At 38.6% G+C, this 26017-nt stretch overlaps 1 long non-coding RNA gene across 1 annotated transcript in view; it reads left to right on the plus strand.

Moving 5' to 3' along the window:
• LOC102197617 (uncharacterized) overlaps nt 1-25756 on the plus strand; it is a 37182-nt gene extending 11426 nt beyond the window's left edge. The window contains exons 2-4 of the long non-coding RNA XR_312049.1: nt 8295-8576; nt 8672-8780; nt 25645-25756. This is a non-coding gene — a long non-coding RNA (uncharacterized LOC102197617). The remainder of the gene's footprint in view (nt 1-8294; nt 8577-8671; nt 8781-25644) is intronic.
• The last annotated feature ends 261 nt before the right edge of the window (nt 25757-26017 follow it).

Below are 26017 nucleotides of genomic sequence, written 5' to 3' on the forward strand. Positions count from 1 at the left end.
AACTTAAATCTTTTCCTGCTCATACATGCTTGGAACGATCTTGCCACTAAAGTGGACGCGAACGGGATATCATAGCGTGGCTCAAGCACGTTCATCATAGTTTAAACCCCTTTGTTTTGCACAACGGAATACGGCCTCCCGTCTGCAGCTAAATACCCCCAATAGCTTTTGTAATAGTTTTAGCCCGGTCGGATTGGGCAGCAAAGGACTGCTTAAATACCGCAAACTCCTCTGCTCCTCCACTTGGACCGCTAGCGCTGGCCATAACTATCGCTTGACAGACCCACCTTACGCACCATACACATACTTTTTTTTCCTTCTTTTTCAACCTCGGATCCCGTGCGTGCCGAACCGCGGAGTGGGATCGGTTCGGATTACGGCTCAACCGTGATCCGCTGCACCACTAGTTATAACCAATTAAACGTGATCTCCCCCGGTACCGGGACGTGGGGCTTAAGTGGTTAATTTTATTTATGTAGTTCCAAATAGTCTCAAGACACTTTATGTTGTAACTCAAAGACTATACAATAATACAGAGTAAACCCCAAAAATCATATGAGCCCCTTTGATGTAAGCACTTAAAGACAGTGGGAAATAAAAACTCCCTTTTAACAGGAAGAAACCTCCAGGCTCAGGGCAGGGCAACCTTCCATCACCCCATTTGTTTTGGGCACCCCCAGCTGATGTCTATACCTATAGTGGTGAAGAAGAAACACTCAGCATACCATAGGAATCCCCTAGCAGAGTCACTAAGGAAGCGTTCAGGGCCACTTCATCCAGTTATATCTATATGTTTTATCAAAAAAGGAAGGTTTTAAGCCTAACCTTGGAAGTAGAGAATGGTGTCTGTCTCTTGAATCCAAACTGGAAGCTAGTCCCACAGAAGAGATACCTGAAAGTTGAAGGCTCTGCCTCAGATTCTACTTTTAAACACCCTAGGAAACCAAGTAAGCCAGCAGTTAATATTAGGTTGTAACAGGGAACCAGTGAAAAGCGCTCTCATTCTTGTCCCTGCCAATTCTCCCACTGCAGCATTTTGGGTTGACTGAAGACCTTTTCATGTTGTTTTTAGGACAGCCTGATAATAATGAATTACAATAGTCCAACTTAGCAGCTAGTTTTTCATCATCACTCTGACACAGGAGGTGTCTAATTTTAAAGATATTGTGTAAATGTAAGAAAGCAGCCCTACAAATTTGTTTAATATGCACACTGAAGGATAGATCCAGGTCAAAATGACTTCAGGATGCTGTGCAATGTTGCTGGAGGCCAGTATGTCAGGTTTTTGAAGACATTCCTGCAGTTTAATAAATTGCAGGAATGTGTAGGCGTCATCTAGCTTCATAGATCGACAAAGCTGGGTATCATCTGCGAAGAAGCACAAATGTATTCTATGTCTTTGAATGATACTGGCTAAGCGAAGCACGTCTAATGTAAATACAATTCATCCTAGTACTGAAACCTGTGCAGCTCCCTAATTAAATCCTAATTAAAGTGTTTGAAGAAGACATAATTGGTGCTGGATGCTAATCTCTGTAATAAAAATCGACTTTTTCCCAGAAGCAGATGTCCAGGAAAAAAATTTTCCTGGACATCTGCTTCTGTATGGTCTGACATTTTCCAAGGTCAGACCATACAATAAAAATGCAAAATACAGAAGTGTTGCATCTGAGACTCAACAGGCCTCAGTTGGCATGTCGAATGACAATCTTCATGACAGTAAAATTAGGAAAAGACTGAAAAAGTATGCCTTGTTTGTAGGAGTTACTGGAAAAAGTATGAGGAAAAACAATGTATTGTCTTTCTAAAAAGAAGGTGACACCATAGCTTAGGTTTGCAAAGTTTCATCTGAACAAACCACAAGACTTCTGGAACAAAACCCTGAGTCATTCCTCTGTATAGCAATGTTTTCTTGAATTAACTGGGCCATCCATCCAACAGTTAAAGCTTGGCTAAAATTCAGTCATGCAACATGATGATGATCCCAACCAAGCACACCAGCAAATCTATAACAGAATGGCTGAAAATGAAAAGAATCAAGTGTAGCAATGGCCCAGTGAGAGTCCACAGCACAAGTCCACTGAATTGCTGTTGTGGGACCTCAGCATAAATGAATATGTTGTGGAAGTCTGAAATAAATGGTGATGCACACAACAATGTTGTCTTTATGAATTTTATTTACCTTGGCAAAGGAGTCAAGCAGCAATGCAAACAGTATGACACAACTGTGCATGTTTGTTTGGTTCCTATAACAAAGAGATTTCAACACTAGAATATTTATCAGTAAAAGTTATCTACCAGGGTCACAGAATACGTTGTGTACATAAGATAACTTGTATATCAACATGTGGTATATCTAAGGATTATATGGAGACAAAGTATAACAATGGAGTTTTTCATTCAGTAAGCTCAGGTTAATAGCGTTTGTGGATTTTTGAAATTGTTCCTGAGCCCACGCAAGGATTCTCAAGATGGAATCATACATGTTTTTAATGCAATGCTTTCTGAGGACAGCAAAATTGTGGAGTCCAAAACTTTTTTTCAGCCTGCTCCCTTGCACGCAGATATTTCTCCAGATTGCTAAAATATTTTGATGATATTAAGGACTGTGGATGATTCAGTTCAATTACTTTACAATTTTACATTCAGGAATACTATCCAAAATTGTTCTACAATTTGCAGATTTTTATTTTTTTTTTTGCAGATTGGTGGACCTCTGTGTATGTGTGCTGCTGGGGGTCTTTGTCTCTCTGTTATACCTCAGTCATTTTAGTGACCTGCTGCCAGTTAAGCTAATTAGTTGCAGTCCTCCTCCAGCTCTTTCTTTTTAGCACCACTCACTTTTCCACCCATTTGTCACCCCTGTCCCAAATTTTTTTTAAATAGGCTATGTTGTTGCCATCAACAACAACATGACTTAATATTTTTCTTAAAATGCTACATTTTCTTACTTTAAAGATTTGATAGCACTTCTGTGTTCTGTTGTGAATAAAACATGGGCTTATGAGACCTGCTAATTATTGCATTCGGATTTTTTTACAGTTTCCCAAGTTTATTTTTGGAATTGGGGTCATATGTCTTAATATGACTTTAGAACTGAAACAGGGTTTACTTTCTTTGTACTATCACTGTGTATAAGATGGTGTTTGTGAGTTAAAAAGGTATCACTAGAAGCAATTTAATTATCCTGACACTAAGTGAAGGGCACTGAGGGATTATAGAGGTTAAGTACTGCATTCCATTAGTGGTCTGACACTTCCACCACATCAATTCATTATCTATAATTATCCTGATATGCTGATAAAAAAAGAACAACTCAAGATATTAGGAACTCTAACTATTGTTACGCTTGGAGAGTTTTGAATATAAGATCCTTGGATCCCTTATTTCCACATTCAGGATGATATGGCAAATATGTTACATTTTCAGTTGGGTTTGTATCTATGTATGATCCAAGGCATGAGTGAGAGCAGAAAAAAATAAGTTACCCTCGGGTGCAGAGGGGTCTGCTTAGAACATGAATAATATATTGAAATAGCTGGTGATTTATTCTACAGTAAACATCCTTTTGACAGAATGCGGCACATGTTGGAGGGTGGCTGTGTGCTCTTAACACCCAACTGCTTGTGCGCTTGCATGCACATCAGCAAGTGTGAACCTTGTGCAGGGTGCTAGCTGAGCTCATCACAGGTGAGGACCGTGTGTGGGTTGCTGTCATCTGTCCTCCATCATTCCACCACCCCTTCCTGTCCCCGAATCTCACGGCTGTTTCATGTCATTCATTAATGGATGCCCCAGGGCCAACAATAGCTCACTACAGCCTTTTATTACTGTCACTTCATTCTCAGAGCGTTCAAGGTCAAATCTACTTCACTGTCGTTCACTTGTCAGACTCAGCCTGCTGACATTTGTGTTATAGGGAACAAGAATGTGTGTGCGTCTAAAAAAGAGAGAGAGAAAAGGAGACAGAATGACAGAGGAGAAGGAAGGCAAATAATAAAATGTCAGGAGATTCACCCTGTGAACAGATGTAGTCTGTTCGTTGTCCTTGATTAACCGTGATGAGCGTAGCTCCTAAGAGGGTATAATGTGTAAGTAAAAATATAAAGGCGATATGTTACCTATTGAGAATATTTAATCAAAGAGTCAATGTTTTAGGAGGGAAATGATTAATTTTAAGAGCCTTGAGGATTTGTTCAAATTAAATGTGGTAGGACAAACTGAGAGAAAGCTATTCTAACTTTGATGAATTGACTGATATAGTATTAATTTTCTGTAGACTGCGGTAGTGTGCTGAGCAAATGCACTGCTGCAAACGAAAAAAGTTGAAATCCTTTACTGATTGTGTAGTTTGAGAGGAAAATGATATGGTCAGTGGGAACTAAAATCGCCAACTCTTTGAGGACTTGATTCGAAATCATACGAAAAATCAAAGTTGAAAATTTAAATCACAGACTGATCTAACCGGTCAAATAAAGTTTCTCAGTAATGCGTATGGACCCACTAGCCTGTATGCACTGCTGAGAGCCACTGAGAATGGTCCTGAGGAGACAATGTATGGTGTCCTGTGGGATTCCCTCCAAGACTTCAGTCTAATATCAGTAAGCTCCACAACTGGTGGAGAATGCACCAATACATATCACAAAGGTCTCAGATCTTGTCATGCAGAAACTGCCACACACTCTGTTCATATGAGGTTGGGTATTTTTCTACACCAAGAGAAACCCAGGTGCCACTGAACCAGCATAAGGTCTTACTATGAATTTGAGGGTTTCATCCCTGTACCTGTATACCAGTCAGGGTACCGGTGGCTACCATGCAGAAGTCTGTGTAATTCTCTAAGCATACGGCACAGGGCTCAGACCATCACTGACCCACTGCCCCTGATGTTGTAAGTAGCCATGGCATCTCCAAACCCTTTCACGCTTGTCACAGGAACACACTTTTAACCTGCTTTCATCTGTGAAGAGAATAGTACATCAGTAGGGGATCTGCCACTTTTGCTGTTGATCTTCATCATTTGATCAGAAACATAAAGATAGTGCTCCTCCTGTCCCTTCTTGTTCAACTGGGTTGATGCCCCTCTACAACTCTGCTTGCCCTCCTCTAGAATTTTAATACTGCGCTGGGAGAGAAAGCAAACCATGTTGCAATGGTAAATATGGATTTGCCAACCTGGACAAGCTGCACTACCTGTGCAGGCTGAATTAACTGCAAATACCATGTCATTTTGGGGGGGCTGTCTTGTTGTTGCCTCTCCATTGCACCTATTTTCACAGCAGCTGAAATGCATTCACAATTCTTAACCCTTCCTAACTGGATAAACTGATATCACTGATTTTTTTTTTTTAACAAAGTTTGTGTTACACTGTGAAGATTGAGTGGTCTCTAATTTAATTTTTAGCATTGCCTTTTTCCTCATTTGGTGTTTTGATGATGATGTTGTTAGCGTTCTATGCCAGTCCAAAATCTCAGATGAATGTTTAAGTCTGATGTGTATACAATCAGACTTTTCTGAATAGTTTTTCATATATCAATGGATAAATTACACATTTGAGCTTCTGGTAAAAATACTGATAACATTTAGTATTTTAGTTAAAATCATTAAATTTCACTTTTAAGGTACCACAGAATGCTGGAATTCTTAGTTTGGACCAAATGTTTTAAGTTCAGTTTAATAATGGCTCCAAGTACAAACACAAATGGGTGATAGGTGGAGGAAACTGTCCAGGACTGAATTAAAATTAACCCGAGGTTTTGGTGAGTTTTAAAACATTTTTACTGCATTTGTGAAAGAAGTGTGTTTTTGCAAACAAGGTAATTAAGGCTTTTTCTTTTGACTGCTGAACACAAAGGGTGCAAAATTATGTTTTAAGTTATTGTGGGTAACTTAATGCTGAGACATTTCATTTTTGTACAATTTGAGTGTGTATTTCCAATTATCAGTGAAAGAAGGAGTCGTGAAAACCAGAATGATTTGATATTAAGAAGAGCAAAAGACATTTTCAAAGGTGAAGCTCTGTTAAAAAGGCGATTATTAGCTAATAGCTTGAGGAACAACTCGCACAATTTTCTTTTTTACAGAAAGTCGGGAATTGCGTATCTGGCTTTGTTATGATAATTCCTACGTTGCATACTGGATTTTTCTGCATGGCCTATTGTTCAGGGCAGGGATTTCTTCATATTCAAGTTTTAATATCTGTGAAATCATTCATCTGATTTTGACTTTTTTAAAGAATATTATGTACATTTTGTATAAGAAGCTGTATATAAAGTATAAGTCCCCTACTTAGAAAAAGCTACAAGCCTCCAAATCTGTTTTCAGAGACTGTAAATCGAATATTTCAGAAACATCAAGCATCCATCATTCTATGTTACCTTGAGCTATATTCCTGACAGTCTATATTCAAAGAGTGATAGTACAGATATGTACCCTAAAAAATTGAAGCACCTAGCTCAAGTAGTTTTCTAAATAAAGCTACAAAAAATCCCATCTAAAAACAACCCTGCTGTGATTTCATTAAATAGTTTCCTTGAGTAAACTAATGACAGCAGCCACCTGAATTTTAACATAATTATTATTAGAAGCCCGCCTTTCCCCTGGAAAATACTCGGGCAAATCCAAAATGACCAGATGGGAGGCATTTGATGAATGAATGAAATACATGGACATGTAATTCAAAATATTTAAAAAAAGGCTTCTTTAATTCTTAATGCAACACAACTGAACAGCAACATAAACTGCACTTTTCAAAATTGCACAAATGATTTGCTTCACTGTGTTTTGACATTAATGTGATTGACTCTTGATTGTTGTAATGCTCATCGGGTGTTATCAGTGTGACACAGAGGAGCTCTGATTTTATCAACCTTCACTGTGCAAATAAGTGTCTCTCTCCTGCTCTCTCTCGTCTCTATCTCTCTCTTTTTCATATCTAAATGATACGTTTGTGCATTCCTTACTTTTAAAACATCTTATTTAGTAAATGCAAAAGTAGTGACCCCATTGTCTTGGTGCATGCTCAGTCATCCAGGTAAGTAAATCCCAAAAGGTTGATTCTGTTCATCTGGGCGTAGCGTTTTCAGTGGGAGAAATGTTTCATCACGTATCCAAGTGACTTCTTCAGTCTCAGCTGACTGCAGGTTTCCCCAACCTTATAAACAGTACATTTGCACAAAAACTGAAACTAGCCCACTGAATGAACAATGGGCTGGGAGGTCATGGCCATTGATCAAAGATCAGTGATCTTTGATCAATGGCCATGAGTACCATTCATAGATAGTTGGGGAATGTCTGCAATCACAGCATTGTAAGATGTAAGTGACCCCATTGTGTATAGCAGCAGAGCCTTACATGTGAAAGAACCTCAGTTTGAGATCAGGAGAAGATGCAGTCCTTGCCTCAGGGTTGTCACAAGCTACTGTACTCATTTTTTTTGGCCCCAAGGATGGATAAATAGGAGGGTTGTGTCAGGAAAGGCATCTGGTGCTAAATCTGTGCCAAAGCAAACATGTGGATCCCTCTGCTGTGGCAATCTCTTGAGAAATAAGGGATCAGCTTTGAGTTTTCTCTCTTTCTATTTGCTAGAAACAGAGTTCTAATTTTAAAACAATGCAAAAAAAATGTTTTTCTTCCTTAGTGTGACCAATGTTATATTTCTAATCACTAATTGTTTCCTCATTCGTAGTGCATTGGTCATTATCCTTGTTTATTAGAATCTGTCTTGTAGGCCCCATGACAAGTAAGCCTAACAAAGGGCTTGTTTTTTATAATTTCATACTCCCAGCAGGAAAAAAAGAAATGCTTGTTATTAGTTATGGACATTTTTGATTTTTCAGAAAACAGAAAACTTCTCTGTAGTGACATTTGAGGTTGTCATGGTGTTTTGAAGGTTAGACTTCATCCCTTGTCTTATGAACGTCACAGATGATGGCACAGACTGGAGTAAAGCCCCAGGGGATAAAGCGTGACATCAAGCATTATATCCAAAAGTTGGCCAAACTGTTTTCTCTCTCTTGCTCTTTCTCTCCTACACACACACACACACACACACACACACACACACACACACAACAGTGCATGCGGCAGGAACTTTGGACGTGACTCGAAATAGCATGTAGCTTGTACAGTGCTCAGGACAGGCTGACAGCCAATTATCAACATCTTTGTCTCCACAGAATTCCTTTTTATATACATCCTCAATTCCAGTTCTGGACTTGAAAAGGAGACCATTTTTCTAGAGAGTGATTTCCTCCAATATCTCATCTCTCGGTGTCTCTGTGTGTTTTAACAGGCAGGCAGGCACTCCCATGGGGTTACAGTCTTGCAAGCTTTCCAGCTCCTGCCTACAAAGTGAGGAGGAATGCAAACCGTCTTGTAGCTGCTGCTGTATGTGCGAGGACTGGAGATATTGCTCTGACCATTGCTGTGACATCTGCTGCCAGATGTGTATGGATGTGTGCACTGGCCTCTGTCCTGCAGACTGCAGCTATTCCTTCTGCTATATCTGCCTTACATTTGTACAGAACTGTCTTGGTTTTTTCCAGCAAACAAACAGAAGCATAACAGAGACAGAGTAAGTATAATGGTGATAATTCAACTGTAATAATTCTTACCTGTGCATTTACTTCAGTTTCCTTAAATTTAACTTGGATGTTTTATCTGTTGTAGAACCAGTAGCAAGTCCACAACAGCATGCCAAGCGATTGTCTGACAAACCAAATGCAAAAAACTGACTTAGAGAAAAAGAAAATGAAAATGAAAAAGAAAGCTTTACAAGGTAAGTTTCAGTTAGGAACGGATAATTTATTTTATTTGCTAATTTTGCTAATAAGAGGATTGTCCATGGCAATGTTAAGTGTGCTGCACTTTTTATTTGAGGTATTTTGTCTGTCTTGAAATTTTACCCAAGGGTCCTAGTGATCAGATTTACTATAACATAATACCCCAATCCTTATCACCACCAAAAAGAGTTGGTACACTATGTAGAAAGTAATTATTTGCAAAATGTATTTATGCCAGTAACTAATTGAAACTAGTACAAAGAAAAGATACCGAATGCTGAAACAGAGACCTTTTCTTTTTAAAAGGTCTAGATCTTATTTTGAGTTTGGTGACAGCAACACATTTTCAAGAAGCTGAGACAGGGCACATATAGCACTGTGTTGCATCACCCCTTCTTTAACACTCTGTGTTTGGGAACTGAGGAGACTAATAGCTGTAGTTATTAGGCTGTTTTTCCCATCTTTGCTTGAAATAGAGTTTCAGTTGTTCCACTGTTGAGGCCTCCTTTGTTGAATTTTTCATTTTATAATGCAGCAAAGTGTGAATTCCAAAGAGGCCACTTTAGCACTCTCTGTTTGGCATTGTTTTGCTGAGATAAGCAACAGATTCTCTGATGGAGAGACTTTGTAGCAACACACACTTGCATATCGAGATTCAACAAACTGTGTTTACTGACAGTGTTCCTGAGTTCATGCAGTGATTTCCACCGCAGGGTCACAGAGAGAGAGAGAGAGTGGTGGTGGTGGTGGGGGTAATAACAACAATAACAATCAAACAGACACTTCACAAAGTATTTACATTTTTCCCAGTAAAGTCTTTTTCTTATGTCCAAAACATGACATTTAGTCCAGATTTGAGCTCATCATGAATGGCTTAGACCTCACAGGGTGAACTACAAACACTGAAATGGTTCAGATCAGGTCTGTTTACAGTATGTTAGCTGTCTGTTCGTAGTCAGTCAATATCAAAGTCAAAATTCCCATTTCTAGTCTTTATTTACCTGAGAAAGATTTGTACATTGCTGAAAAGTCTCAAATCCTGCACCTATTCATTTAGAGATTGTGGATATATGTTAGGTGTGGCTGTGTGCAGGCAGGAATAGGACCCAAGGTGCAGACTCCGGAGACAGAACTTAAACAAAAACAGCTTTAATGCTGAACGCAAACATGACATAACTGGAAAAAACTCAAAATAAACTTACACCGGTGGACAGGCAAAACACACAGCAAAGTAAACGGTAGATCGCAACACAGACACCAAGAAACACAGGGCTTAAATACACAGAGGGAGCAATCAGGGAATGGGTAACAGGAGGGAAACACAGCTGGGGCAAATCAGGCCTAACGAGACAAGGGGGGGAAGCAAAACCAGACACATTAACAACAGACATGGACTTTCAAAGTAAAACAGGAAACATAACACAGACTCACGGGCAGGCACTAAAACAAAGGGAACAGAGACGTGGGAACAGGGCAGACACAAACACTGACTGAACACGGGGATATAGGAACTAAAGATACACATAGACGCAAACTAGACAAGGGGATGCAGGTGATAGGGGAGACAGAGCAACTAAAGAAGACAGAGACCTAAGCCATAAAACAGAACTCAAAGAAACCAAAAACTAGGAAGTATACATAATATTATAAACTCAAAAACCCTGGGTCGACGACCCAGGCATCCTAACAGATATATGCATAAAACCAGTTTCACTTCCATATGTTTGACTCAAAAATATAAAATTAAATGCACCAATCATTTGTAATTAAAACTGCACCTAAAAATTAAAAACCATACCTAATTTAAATTTGGAGAGACCCCGCGATTGTCTTTTTGGATAGTGCCATTAATTTTCCACAATGGGCCAGGTAGGTTTCATCAGGGTTTTCGTCTAATGTTAAAGTTTGTTTGATGATTTGAAACATGTAAGTGTGACAAATATGTAAAAAACAAAACAAACTCCCCAAAAAAATACTTTCACACTTTTGGATCGACTCAGATCACTTGGAACATAAACAGTTGCAAAGAGGGACAGTTGTTATTGAAACCAGGGGCGCCACCAAGGGGGGGCACTGGGGGGGCACTGGCCACCCCCTAAAATTTGCTGGCCCCTCCAGTGGGCCCCCCTGGGAAGATTGTCCTATGTCAGTAATAATTCTAATAAACGTGGCCACAAGAGAGAGTAAAAAACACCCTACAATGAAACACTAACTTGTTATTTATTACTGCTTAACCCTTTAAAACCGGTCGGAGAGGGCACGCTCTTTTTTTTGTAACTATTTTTAAATCCCTGTAGAACTGGAACCACGTAAGCTAGCGCAATCATTTTTTTTGCATATGAAACCGGAGGAGTTGTACTTACATCTTATGCCATCAGCTTGACCTAGGTCACGGTTTCCTTACACATATGGCTTTGCAAAAATTGCATTAAAAGCACTTGCAGCATCAAAAACATATTCCAGAAACACGCTTTGCCGAACCGATCAGCTGTTCAAAACACTTCCTACGTTGGAATAGACGTCAGCACAAACTATCGCATGTCCGCCATTACGGGGCCATATTATAAGCCTATATGGGTGTTTTTTAAAAGTCATGTTTGACTCTATCCTTTTCTGTATAGTTTCTGGGATGCTTAGAACTCAAATTGCACTGCTGGAAATAGTTTATTTTGATGCACATGCTGGGGTTTTTTTGCAAATTTGGATTATAATATTTATTTTAGTTTTTCCTGCAGTATATAAAAATTGGTGTATCTCAAAAATAAAACTATGAAGACACTCAAAATATATTTCCTGTTGTTGGAAACTATTTTGTGCAACTTTTTTGTATTTTATTTTTGAGGGATAAACCTCTTAAACTAGAAATTTATGTAAAAAAACAAAAACAAAACAAAAAACAAAACAAAAGCCCACAAACAATTTTCATTTTCTTTGTAGTTTATTGCACTTATTTGCAATTTATGTAGTTACTATGGACTTAATGCATACATACATTCAGTGTTGGGGAGTAACGGAATACATGTACCGCCGTTACGTATTTAAAATACAAAATATGAGTAACTGTATTCCGTTACAGTTACCGTTTAAAAAGGTGGTATTTAGAATACAGTTACTTTGTTAAAATAAATTGATTACACGGTGGTACTTCCCTGTTTCATATTATGGCGGGTAAGGACTGTTTGGGTTTTGTTTGACAGCGCCATTATGTTGTTCCAGGTGGCAGCGTTACGGTTGCCATGGTTACAGTGTGACGCCCTCTCTCTCTCTCTCTGTGTTTCCTGGGTGAGAGAGCGCCTTTTTGTTGTTGTTGTTGTGCTAAGCTAATAGGCAGAATGCTACAGGTATAGCTCTAAAGAATGTAGCATCATAGGCAGTGTAGTCTGTGCTGCAGGGAGAATGGACTGCCATACACGTTATGTGTCTGTGAGCGAGGGAGGGAGAAAAAGGAAAAGTACGAGTTGTCATCGAGGAAAAACAGGAGCTGGAAGCATGTAAATATAATAATAACCACTGCAGCCAAGAAGAGTGCCTGACGAGCCCAGTCGTAAGCTATTCAGACTTGACTGTACACTGTGTTTGTGTTTTCCTCCGAAACAATAAGTTCCGTTGGAGCAGCCTTTCAACGCCTCTCTCTGTCTCTCGCAAGCAAAGTTGACCCAGACAACAAAGTAAAGCTAGTTTTCGGCTACCAGCCCGACACGGAACCCGACGTATTAGCCAGAGGTCCCTTTACTACAGTTCGGAGCCACGAACCTTCAGTAACAGTAATAAATCACAGCAATAGTACATTCACGTAGTTATAAACAGCATGATAATATATTAAGTAATCCAAAGTATTCAGAATACGTTACTCTCATTGAGTAACGTAACGGAATACGTTACAAAATACATTTTGGGGCATGTATTCTGTAATCTGTAATGGAATACATTTTAAAAGTAACCTTCCCAACACTGCATATATTACAGTTTGGGCTATAACGGTTGTATTGATGTATAGCAACTTGAAATGCTCTCAAAAATGGGACTATAGCATGTAAAAATGTAAAGATAAGCTCTGGCGGACTTGGTTCTATGGTAGGTCTTAAAGGGTTAAAATAGATTATTATGGATTTCAAAATCTTATTTGGTTTTCATATGTACCTACTTTCAGTGAACTTTAATAGCTGGAATTAACTAGGCAAATAAGTCTTTTCTCTTTCTCTCTTTTGCCATATTTTCCAAGTAACCTATATTTTGACAACAGCATAATAAAAATGGAAAATTTTATTTATTTATTCCTTTTAGTTTATTTGGTGTGCCACCCCAATATTTTTAGTGACCCAAATATGACCACTCCTATAAAAAATAATAAATAAAATAAATTCTGGAGGCATCACTGATTGAAACTTGAATCCTATTACTATATGAGTAAAACTGGTTTTAGGTTTTAATCCTGGGTGACTGAGGTTGAGGAGGTGTAGTGAGTCATCCACTAATCAAAAGGCTGGCGGTTCAATTACTGTCGTGTCAGCAGAGGTGGGAAGTAACGAAGACTGTACTTAAGTACAATTTTCATGTGTCTTTGCCTGAGTAGTTGTTTTTCGGACAACATTTTGCTTTTACTTCCTGCATTTTTAAACAAACGTTGGTATTTTCAACTCCTTACATTTTCAAAACAGGCTTGTTACTTTAGGTTCAGCTCTAGCTTTTATACTCAGGAGTTAAAGTGGTCTGGACGGAGTGCAGGTGTTGTGTTTGCGGCACTTCAGAATCTAGCTATTGCTGCAGAGGAGGAGGAAATGTACGGAAGAGGATTAGGGCCACTGGGGAGGAAAAAAGTGAGGGCATTTTTTTTTTTGCTCTCCAGAATTCTGAGAAAAAGGTCAGGTTGAAGTTAGAATTCTGGGAAATTATAAAAAAGAAAGATGTCCCCAATTTTTTTTTTCCAGTGGCCCTAATCATCTTCCGTAGAAGGAAGTATGAAAGGAGTGACGTTTTTCAGTGGCAGGTAATTTCAACATTTCTATCACCTCAACAAATATCAGCAAACGCACAAACTGTTTGTGTGCAGTTTGTCACACAGTGTGTTGCTAGCTAAAGGTCCAGCTGCTGTATTTCACAGGGAGACAAAAGAAAAGAGACAAGTTCACTCTGAGATGGAGAAAAATATAAGAAAAGACAGGCAGGAGAAGAAGAGAGGTTAGATTTAAAGGTAAGGGCACCTCAGTGACACTTGATGAAGTGAAATAAAATTTTTAGATGTAATAATTTTTTAATCACATGCTATATTTGTATATGGTGTGTTTTGATAAATTATGTATTTTCATATTGGGAAACATCCTGCAAAATAATTTCAGCTACACAAACTTTTTTGTTATTGAAATGTTGCATGAAAATACTAGATAGTTTTGCCCCAGATAAACAAGTTACTTTACAATAATGTGCTGAAATCACAGTAAAACATTATGCTGGACTGCTGCACAGTACCTCTGGTGATCACTGTAAGAGGCAGGTTACATCAAGTGTGGCAGAGATTAATTTGCATTTAACTTTATATCAACTGTATACTCTCTAGTGTAAAGACAGGAGATGGACATCAGTCAAGCTGGACTCATCTTACTGATTAAGTGTGCAGGCAAAGTCACCCTTTACAACAGAACATAGTTTTTTGTTTTTTTTCCTATCTACATAACAGATTGAAGCTTTCAGGTGAATTGGAATTTAGATTGAAATAATATTTGCATTCTCATGTACTAATATTGTTTTACCGTATATCATATTATATTATTATAGCGCAAAGTTCAGTTATCTTTTTACAAAAATGGTTAGTAGAATTGTCCTTCACAGTGCTACTTCCCCCCCCAAATAAAATACAATAAAAACAGCACAGTTACTGTGTGCAGTCCCAAATTTAGTTACATATTTTCATTACAAGGAGCTACTTTTTACTTTCTTACTTTGAGTACATTTCAGAGCCTGCACTTTTTTACTTTTACTTGAGTAAAAAAGTAGCTTCAGTACTTCAACCTTTACTGGAGTATTTTTAAACATGGATATCTATCCTTCCACTTAAGTACAGAAAGTCTGTACGTTTGCCATCTCGGCTCTTCAAGGCCATATAAAATTGTCCTCGGGGAAGTCGAACCCTACGTTACCCCGAATGCCTTCTTTCACTGTGTAAGAGATAAATAAACTGCTTGAGGTGCATAGAATAAGACTGTACAAATGGGTGAATCATGGTGTGAAAGTGCTTTGAGTGGTCAATATAAGTAGTTTTCCATTTACCAATTTGGAACAGTTTTTAAAATGGGAAGGAATGGCACGAAAGAATGGTGGGAGAGAGATCCAGGATGTGATTGAGTTGTGCTTGAGGGGAACATTTGGCATGTAATATGATGTGAGACTGGTCTCAAACATGCAGGTTGTATGCAAAATCAAACAAGCCATTCAGTACACATAAAACAATGCATCAATTTGAATACAACAATAATAGAGACAGCAGAGAACACTGCATGTGTGATTAGAAAAGATGCCAAGAAGCAGTATTTATGCTAAACACTCGGTCGAAAAGGATGAGCAGAGTTAAAACATAGATCATCTCTTTGGAGAAGCATTGCTATAAACTGCAAGGTAAAACTGATTCAAAGCACTGAATGTGAAGCTGATTGATATGCTGATAAAACTGGTGGTATGTTACCTTATTTGATAATTGAAGTCAAACATAAGCTTTTTAGCTTCCAATGGACTCTACAGTTATGCCTAATATTGCTAACTTAATAACATTACACATTTCTTACAAAAGTCTATCAAACAAGAGTTGTTCCTGAGCAGTATAAAGTGAGTACTTTTCCATGTTTATACTGTTTATACTTGTTAAGTACCGTAAATTCCATCTTGCCAGTAATAAACGGCTGAGAGAATGAACGTTCTGTTAGCTTGACCCGCAGTACACCCTGCACAAAACTGAGTGGTCAGAGAAATGTTATTTTGTTCTTTAAATCAGATTGATTGACATGCATGTATTGAAGAGTGATGGCTTCCTCCCCCACCAGCTGTTAAACCAAGCAACAGGCTGCAGATCTGGGGCAGAAATAAGAAACGCTGAAACCTTGACAACAGGTATACATTTTTTTTTTTTAAAAAAGCATCTAGCGATTGTTTGCATATGCATTCATGTGCGAATTTGTAAGTGGTTTATGTGGGAGGTCGAACTATGGGGAATTATTTATTTTCTCAGTTAGATATTGAATAGAATCTATAAATCTTCATAAAGGACAAATGATGTAACATAAGATAAAAGGCCAGGACTCTCACAAGAAGTGTTTCCTTCTTCTTATTTATTTTTTTTGTGAACAGCAGCCCTGACAATGAGCTTAGCATTATCGCTACCATCACGTCTGAACAAAAGAGCTCTCTGAACAAAAGTGATATTTTGTTCTGAGAGCTTTCCTCCTCCTGGGTCACACCCATGTGTTATCAGAGACTGTAATTTGGACTCATGTCACCACGGGTTTCTTTTTTTTTTGTTTTGTTTGTTTTTTTTTTCTTTTTGTTGCAGATCAGTTTATGTGGAGAGATTCATTTCTTTTGTGACTGGATGTTCGATTTACAGAGGATTTTTCTTTTTTTTTTCTTTTTTTTCCCAGCTCAGTCAATACAGGCTTTGAGAGTCAAACAGAATCCCTAACATCGTCACAGCCTAAGTGTTGCATTTTTCACATGAGAGATAAACTGTAGAAATAGCCTCATATCTGCAATATTACCCTTCTCTGCCTACTTCGGAGCGCTTCTTAGATGCTGGCAAGATTGTTTTGCACTTTGAGGCAAACAAAAATATAATTTGGTTTCACACACTGTACAATCTCATATCTCTGTGCGAGATAAGGGCGCCTGAGGCCACCAGGTGCTGTTTGCTTCTGCTGAATTAGACCTTTTTATTATCTTCCACAAAACTGCGAGTTTATGGAAATGTTTAGGAATTGTGAGTGAGCCATGTCAAGCAGCAAAAAGAAGCCTAGAATAAGGCCTCATGAGGAAAAGCTAACATCACACAATATAATGGGCTGCACTGTGTACCCCGGCTTTACTCATATCTTTTCTCGTTTCATCCTCCTCTCTGCCCCTCTGGATAAAGCATGCAGGCTAAGTTTGCTCTTTAAACTCACTTTTCCCTACTGGATGTTTGTAAAAGTAACTCCTAACAGTCTGAAACATTTGAGAATCTAAGTCGGAATAAGCTAATGAGTTATGTGTTAAGATCATAAAGATGTTCTAATTGCTGCAAAATAGCACTAGTCTGCCTTTGAGAAGATTCCTTGGTAAATCTAATTTCTTATTCATCGTCATTGCCTGTCAGGAAAACTATAAAAAAAACACTGGCAAGCTTAAAATTCATTCGGTTTGGCGTAGGGCTGAAACATGGGCAAGAACTAATTATTTTTTTGTGTGGATCTTGATCATTTTTTAAATTGCCAAATACTCTTAGTGAATGATTGTGCTCTTCTAAGCTTTTTTTGAATCTTCTTCTCGTTCTTCCTCTTTTATTTTTCTGCCCTGTGATGATCTTTAAATATCTTTTTGTTTGCAAATAGTAGAATGTGTCTACACAACATGGTAGCAGTGATAGAAAGTGAGGATCTACCTCGGAGATGTGCAGCAGGAAGAAATTTTAAGATCTTGTGATTTATTTTTTTTTCTCTCACCTTTGCTGTCTTCCTTCTTCCTCCCTCTGTCTTATCTCTTTGTGGCTGAGCACATTTCTCTCACCCCACCCGTCTATGTTCTCTTCTCATGAATTGCATTGCTTTTACTGAAAGTCTTCTGGTTAGGAGTGGAGAAAGGCATTGTGTGCTGCTGTCAGTCAACTAGATTACAGCTCTAGAGGATCCTCATTGTTCAGACTCCAAAAATAAGTAGATGGCGCCTAACTTTGCTGGCCAGATATATCTGAAGATGTCTGTGTTTTTCCCCATATTGGAAGGCTGTGGAACAAAAAAGTCAACATGAAAAACAGAATTGGATGAGTAAATTTGAATTTGATTCAGCAAAGCTGTTATGACACATTCCAGCCTGAGATATGGACAGATCCTCGACTCTAATAAGCAGAAGATAATTAGACGCATGTAATCTAAACCTTCAGGCATTTTCTGTTTTGCTATCCATCAAACAGTTGGTTCTCTGTTCACTTGTCCACACTGACTAAGCTTTCACCTTATAGCTGACCCCTCCTTAACTGAGAGATGCCTATTACTTCTGTGAAAACCCTTCATTCATCCTTAGTACCACAGATGCACAAGGCTTACTGCCTGGAAAGGGATCTCAGCTGATAAAAGATTATTGCTCCTAATCTGTCCAAATCAAACCCTCTGCCCATCACAAAGCTCAGTTAGAATAAAAATAAATAAAAAATAAGCCCTTTAAAGTACCGGCGTCCTCTTTTCACTCACAAAATTGTTTGGATGGTTTGGGTCTGGACATGCAGCTTTGAGCATTAGAAATTCTTCAGAGCGCAGCGTCACCTGGTAAATCTCCTATTATGATATGAAGTGAGTAGTGGCTTTAAAAGTTGAAAAAAGGGCCAGTGGTGTGTTTTCAAGCTCACTTGCAAGCGAGTAGTGCACAGACCTTCTCTCTTTACCTTCCTGCTGTGTGCCAGGTTTTGAGATTCCATAGATGTACAGGTGAGACTTTCTGAAGATGGGCATGGGCAGCTGGTAGGAGGGGGGGGGCGATGAGTTTTTTTTTTCTTTTTTTTTTCCTGCTGAAATTGGATTTTATTTTTGTCCACTCCGAGACCTCCATCTTATCCTGCAACCCAGTCCTCCCACTCAATTTCCATCTCACCGTGTGAAAATTGGAGCGATATAAAGATGTGAGCTTCAGATTGAGAAGACAGTCAGCGATGGTAATAAGGAGGGCAAGGGAATGGCAAAAGATAGAGACAGTGAGATATAGGGGAAAGCGTGAGATCGAGGCCAGACAAGGTAGCAGCACACAGATTTCTGGATTTCCAGAGCACAGCAGCAAATGTCTGGACCAGATTTTTTTATGATAGCTTTTACTCGAGTGGGGAAACACACTCTGTTGCTGGCACACTCAGCGAAAGGATTTCCTTCAAAATAGAAACAACTAAAAATATATTTATTTGTGTATAAAAAATATATTCATAAGAAATTAGCAGTGTAAAAATGATCAGTTAATTAATAGTAAGCCTGACTGACATAACAGTTTTTTTGGGGGTTTTTTGTTTTGTTTTTTTTTGGCCACTTGAAATTCAAAACGTGGGCAAAACCAAACACAGACAACCCCCACCTTTTACTACTACCCCTTCTCCCCCTCGTTTCATTTGGACAGAGTGAGCAAGAGAGACACTATCTCATTAATGTGACAGAGACATTGCTCATTTTGGATGCATAACACACAGTGATTTGATAACAGGGCGGTCAAACAAAATCGCTTTACTTCAAATGCATTCCCAATCCTATTTTAACAATAGAAAGTATTTAACAGATTCACCAGCTTGCTTAAAAAGAAGAGGAAACCATTAGCTTAAAACTAAAGAGTGGAATCAATTAATAGAACCCAGCCATAATAGTGTGTTGGGATGGTTTGTGCGCAGTTACTTTGCATTCATAATGTATAGGCTGACAGCCCATTAGACACTATTAAAAGGAAATCAGATTCTGGCCTTCCTCCAAAGCCATTAGCCAGTGGGGTCAGCCTGAAGACAAACCGGTAATTGACCAATAGATTCAGGTAAATTGTTGGTCCCTGAGAGAAACAACAATTTTGTTAATTGCATTTTTAACAGCGGATGAAGGGATTACAGGTGCATAATAGCAATGACAGTGCTGTAATGGACCCAGCAATTAGACAGTACTATTACTTACATTTCTGTAAACACATCTCCCCTTAGCACTAATGCAAACATCAAAGTAATGAAAAACTGTTGTGGCAAATTCTGATTCTGCATCGGAAGAAGTCAAGAGCCTTAAAAGGTGAGCAGAATAAAACACATAGATAGTAAAGAAGGCCTAGTTATGAGTTTTACATGAATGAACAGGCAGTTTGCTTGCTAGATATAAAATGTAATTTCACTGGATGGCAACAAAACCTCAGGAGCTAACTGTCAGTCACACTAATGGACAATAACAGTAAGGTCAATGCTTGTTATGGTGTATTGTGTGTGTGTGTGTGCGCACGTGTGCAAAGAGTCTTTTACTTTTCACGGTTGTGTCTGACATTAGCCTGTTAGGTATGAACAGATAACCATTCTTGACCATGATATGGTCAAGCTTCTTGCAAATCATTGTCAAGGATCAAAGTCCCATTAATCTGTCTGAGCAGACACACTCATGAGCAATATTTGTAGTGCCAGTGTGCATTTAAACCACAGTGTTCTCTGTGCTTAATTCACCTTTTGTTGGAAAAAATCTTCCATGAATAAAAATGTACCGTTATTGCCATTAAACAGAATCAAGCAGAGCCCCTGAAGAAATTCATAAGTACTCCTTTCAGATAAACTGTAACAAAGGATAACTGATTGTTGCACCAACATTTATTAGGACACTGGATAAATGTGTGGCACTTTCTTTCAGTCCCTGAGGTTTACATATGTTATACACATCCACTAACTGCTACAGACTGGGGTTTTTCTAAATGAGTGTGTTGGCTTGGTGCTACAGGACTGATTACAAACTTGATCTCACATTAAAATACAGACTTGAATTTGATGAATGCAAGAGAACCCAGATAGCAGCTAAACAATTACTGGGTGCACTCTAATTTGCTTGCAGGCGGCATGCTCTGACTCCATACAGCCTAAGCCTCAACTCTCTGACCTTCCGTAGACAGACCCTCCTGGTCAAACATGGGTTAGCTGCCTGGCTGATAGGGAGGAGGAGGTGGGGGATGTAGACCCCTTCGCCCTGCAGGTATGACTTTCGACAGTGGAAGCGACCTGCTGCTTGGTTACAGTGATGAACGACTTTGCCTACCCTCTGATAATTGCTCACTCAGGGGCAGAGAGAGGTCCATTAATCAAAATGAGCTGAGGTACTGCAGCGCTCCACCACCTATGGCACACCTCAGCATGCCCAACAGCCTCCGGGGAAGACCTGGAGGCACTGTCTTCAAAAGAGTTAAGGTCAGGACAGTGTCATTCTGCAATGACAGCCACTGCCACTGTCTGATGGTGTACAATCTAACAAACTGAACAGAGAAGTCATGAGAGGAAGAGGGGAGGGTCCCATTAATTGATTTTCAATTGGAAGATTCTGTCAACCTTAACTTGAAACAAGTTGCTGCTGTGGGATTTTAATACCGCCTTTGTTGACACGTCAATAAAGAAAGGGTTAAGATGGGCTGGAGGGTCGCAGCCTTTTTTCTAGTATGACAAACTGAGGAAATACAGCAAAAATAAAGGCCTGTGGTTGATTTTTGCAATAACCGATTAGCTGGGATGTCTGTTTTGTCAATGGTGACAGTCATTTATTTTTTCTCCTAAAAAAAGAAATGGATGCAGGCTGATCGTTTTGCCTTAAGACTCAAATCTATTACTATTGTAAAGGGATAAGGAGACAACATTGCTCCCTAACTCAGATTGATGGGAACCATAGTATCTTTTTTTTTTGGCTTTTTAGATGAAATTTAATTTGCACAGATGCAAGTTGTCAAGCTTTGATTTAACTTTTACTTTTCTTTGAGCCTTCTACGGGCGAGTACGTAGTTATGTTATATCTGTTTCCTCTCTGCTGTCATTATTCAGCACGAATGCAAAACAATTAAAGTTAATATTTTCTGTAGCAGAGTTAAAAATACACCTTATCAGTAAACTTGCATCTCTTAAGATGTTGTCAGCTATGACATGGCATCATCGGGCATGCGAGTCTGTTTACAAATGGCATCTTTCTTTTCTTTTCTTTTTTTTAATCTTGTTTTTTTTTTTTAATCATTCATTTCAGTAAACATCATTTGCACTTCTAACTCTGAAGCTCTATGCTGACTTGTAAAGATTGTTATGAGAGGGTACTGTTTTTGTATGCATCGTATTTATCTTATCTGTGGGCCTTGGCATTGCCCTGCAGGATTTTGTTTATGCACAGTACAAAATCACCATAACCTTAACCATGACCTCAACCTTGAATCTTTATCAATAATAAAACCACGATGCATTTGGAAGGGGAAAAAAAAAAGTCTGGCCGATCCACAAACCATTCTTCAAAATAATTGTTTTAATACATGAGTTGAGCAGATGTAGCAAAAATAATAAAACATCTCTTGAAGGTCAGAATTATAATTAATGTTATTAAGTTGAGAATGATGAAGTTCAATTGCCTTTTTAATGAACAGTCTTCTTGGGTCGTTAACAGGGTGCACTCGGGCCAGTAAGGTTAGACATACTAAGTTTAAAAGAACAGTTTTTCCAAAATTAATTTGAAGAAAAAAAGAAAAGAATAAATATCATTCCTTAACATGTAGCACTATTCAGCTATTATAGCTGCATTAATACAACCATTGCATGATCAATAGCTCATAAGTGGCCCAATATTTTTATAACACTGTATCAAGTGAAAAGGAGAAAACAAAGGAGTCACTTAGAGTGATAAACACACAGAAAATCATCACCTGGGTCTGAAGCTGGCCTTGGCTTTATGGATCTTGAAAGTGAATTTCATCCAATGATTAGCTGCCAGTCCCAACAGCTTTACCGTTTCGGTTCAGTACTCTGCTTATAGCACTGTTTTTGACCACAGCAGCCCATGTGTTTTCATCAAACTAGCTCTGATAAACTCACAGGGCACATATCTACCCCAGAACCAAACAATTAATAAAGATCTGCTAGTGAACTTAGCGGAACATTTAGCACACAAAACTGTCAGATATTTTCCTCGGGAGCTAAAAGAATGAATATTGGATTTAGAAACACACTCTAAACAAAAGATAATATTGTAACTGTTGACTGTGTAAATAAGCAACTTTACTATACTTGCTTGAAGGACGGTGATATACCATAGTTGTGTTTACACGTTTTTCCACTGCCCACAAGTAGCTGAAAGTTGTTTTTATATATTTAATAAAATGGTAACACTTTGTTCTAGTTTTCACTGATAGCTCTAGTATTTATGGTGCAATATTTTTCCACTGATCATGAATGCAAGGTGAGGCGAACAGGGGTTAAGGTGAGCAGCAAATTGCAGACCATCGCTCATGTCAAATGCAGTTATTAAACCTATGGCCCAGTGCTTACCGTAAATGCCAGTGTTTGATCTTATTATTTTAGGATGACGTGTGCTATGTAAATTATTACAACTATGTAAATCAGTTGGGATGGCATGGTGTTGCCCTGTCACCTTGGAGCAAGAAGGGTCTAGGTTTAAGTCTCTTGTTTATCTTTTTTTGTCTTTCTATTGCTTTTTTCCATGTCCCCCACTGTGCCTGCATGGATTTCCTTTGAGTGCTCCGGGTTAATTGTTGCTTTTAAATCAGCCACTTGTATGAATATGAAAGCGTGTTTCTTTGTTATCTTTGTTATAGATTGGTGCGCTGCATTTTGCCCTGTGTCATCTGGGAGAGGCTCCAGCCCCCTCTGAACATTAAGTTAGCTAAGTAGTTAAGAAAATGGATGATGAATGGATCATGAATGAATCAATTTAAACCGAGTATAAGTGTGAGTGGAAAGGGAACAGAACATTGTGGGAAGAAGCGGAAACTACTGTGGGTCTGTGTCACAGTGAAAATCAGAAACGGTGCCAAGGCCAAGGCTGCTGTATGGCAGCAATGACTGCAGGATAGTGCCTTTGAGTTTGTGGAAAGTTTTCAACTTTACAAAATGTATCAAATTAATTTGAAGTGCAAACTGTATGAACAATATCTTGCCAAGTTAAGAACTCCCCAGATGAGGTAGGTGTATCATTTTCAAGGTCTACAATCAAGAGATGTTCTGATGAATAGAAATACAGATGGTTTACAACAAGGTGCAAACCACTGGTTAAACTCAAGAACAGGAAGGGCAGACAACATGTAAAACATTCAAGACAAAACTCAATGCAGAGACCCACAAACAAGCAGCAACTATAAGTGACTGTAGTTAAAGACCTGGCAAAGAATCTCAGGTAGGTAAACACGGCATATTGAGATCAGTGGGTCTTAGATAGTAGTCACTGAGTTTCTTCCAGGCAGTAAAAGCAATCTTTGTATTTTTTTTTATTTTTTATTTTTTAAAATTAAATTTAAAAGAAAAAAGAAAAAAAAAAAGCAATCTTTGTATTTAAAATCATGATAGTTCGTTCACTTACTTTTGAACCTTGGAAAAATTTATTAAAATGTACAAAAATGGCTATAATTCCTAAGCTTGTGCAAACTTTTTGTAAAGCCCCTTGAATCAAAGGTGAAAGTTTGAACTTCAATCACATCTTAAGTGTTTTATTTAAACTCCCCTGTGGCGCTGCATAGATGCAAAATTACAAACGTAGCAAAACAAATTCAAACAAAACTGTCATTGATCTGCATTATTGTATTAAGTGTAGTGCTCATAAATTATTAAACTAAAATCAGTTGAACGTGGAAACACCGCATTTGATGTGGTCATGTTGTAGCTGGAAAAGAATTTGCCTTGGAAATAAGCTGGGAGAAAGTGATGCAGAAACAATGAAGAAAGAATTTTGATTACTTTTTACAGTCAGACTGCTTTGCTGTTGCTTGATTATTGAACTCTACTTGCATATTTCTGTTAACATTGACAGTGAATAATGAAAGTGTTCAGAATGACTCTCACCCAGCTACCTGCCTCGACGACTCCTCTAGCTCCTTACTTCCGTAATGTGTTTTTAGAGGGTTCTGAGTTATTCCACATCACACAGCTGGTCATTAAATCTCACAATAAACTATTTCCATCATTTCTACACAATCTTCAGGCAGCCCCACCTATGTCACGGTCCAGTTTATTTGCTTTGTTTGTCACTGCTGTCCTGTCCTTTCCCTGTGTGTGTGTACACACATTGGCTATAACGAGAAGCAGGAGAGGGAGCCTTGGCATCATGGACTCACATTATTGTCCTTGCATCATATAGCCTATAGAGGTTTTATTCCGGTATTAGTTCTGCCCATCACATTAGACTGGACATCACCAAGGTGATTGGGACCTACAGAGTAAACGACCAGTAATGAATGCCGAGAGAAATATATGGCATGGTAACTTTCATTTAAGAAAAGGGTCCTCTCCCAGCAGTGTGCTCAGTCAATCCATTTTACAGGTGTAAAGATGGAAGAACTGTGCTCTCACTCACACCACAGCTCATCTTCCAGACAGTTGCATGAATTAATAGCAGACTGGGGGCTCATAGTGCCACCTCAGTCTTCACTCACTATGAAGACAGGTACTGTGGGGCTGCCAGCGCTCCTGGTTTCAGCTGTCTTGCCCACAGGACATATTCAAGAAGCTTCCACCAGGCATGTCCATTCAGCCTTTGAAATAATTACAACTGTTCATTCAGATTGCAAACAGGAAACCAAATCATTACCTTCACAGCATCTAATTAATTTGCTGTTAGACAAGAAGACCTACCTTTTAACTCTCTAAATATCCATTTTTATTTCACTTTGGCCAAAGATGCAATGATAATTCCTTTCAAGAGTGTTCAGTTGTTCTGTTATGCTCTGTTTAATGCTCTGTTTAATGTTCAGTAGTACGCTATAGCAATAAAGTGATTGATCTTTTTGTTGTATGCCAGATATACCACTGTTGCCTCTCTGTCAGGCACCAGTACCTTAACTGCATGTATAGACAGAACCTGAGAATTAGTCAAGAAGAGTGATGGTGTGTTCAAGGTGAAAACTAACTCCTTAGCATTTGCTCATCCGTCTTCCTTCTCTCATTCACAGGACTATGGTGCTCCATGAAAACCTGTTCTGCACTGCCAAAAAGCAGTCCTGTTGTTTAAAACTAATGAAGACCCAGCAGGCTCAACTGTCCTCAAGCTGTAATAAAGTACTTGGTAACACTTTCCTATGTGCTTCTTCTGTGGTGTGCAAGGGCAAATGTACAGCGTAGTAAATAGTATAAACCTCTTTTTTTCTTTCTTTCTTTTTTTTTTTTAAATTCAGGGACCAATGTGATGCATTGGAAAATAACAAGTGGAAACAGTTTGCTGTTTTTTGTTGAATATATATATATTTGCCTTTTGTAGAAAATTTCAATTATATATATATATATATATATATGTATGTGTATGTATGTATGTATGTATGTATATAT

Source organism: Pundamilia nyererei, unplaced genomic scaffold (assembly GCF_000239375.1).
Source record: "Pundamilia nyererei isolate P.nyererei 1_Seehausen unplaced genomic scaffold, PunNye1.0 scaffold00158, whole genome shotgun sequence".
Lineage (NCBI taxonomy): Eukaryota > Metazoa > Chordata > Actinopteri > Cichliformes > Cichlidae > Pundamilia > Pundamilia nyererei.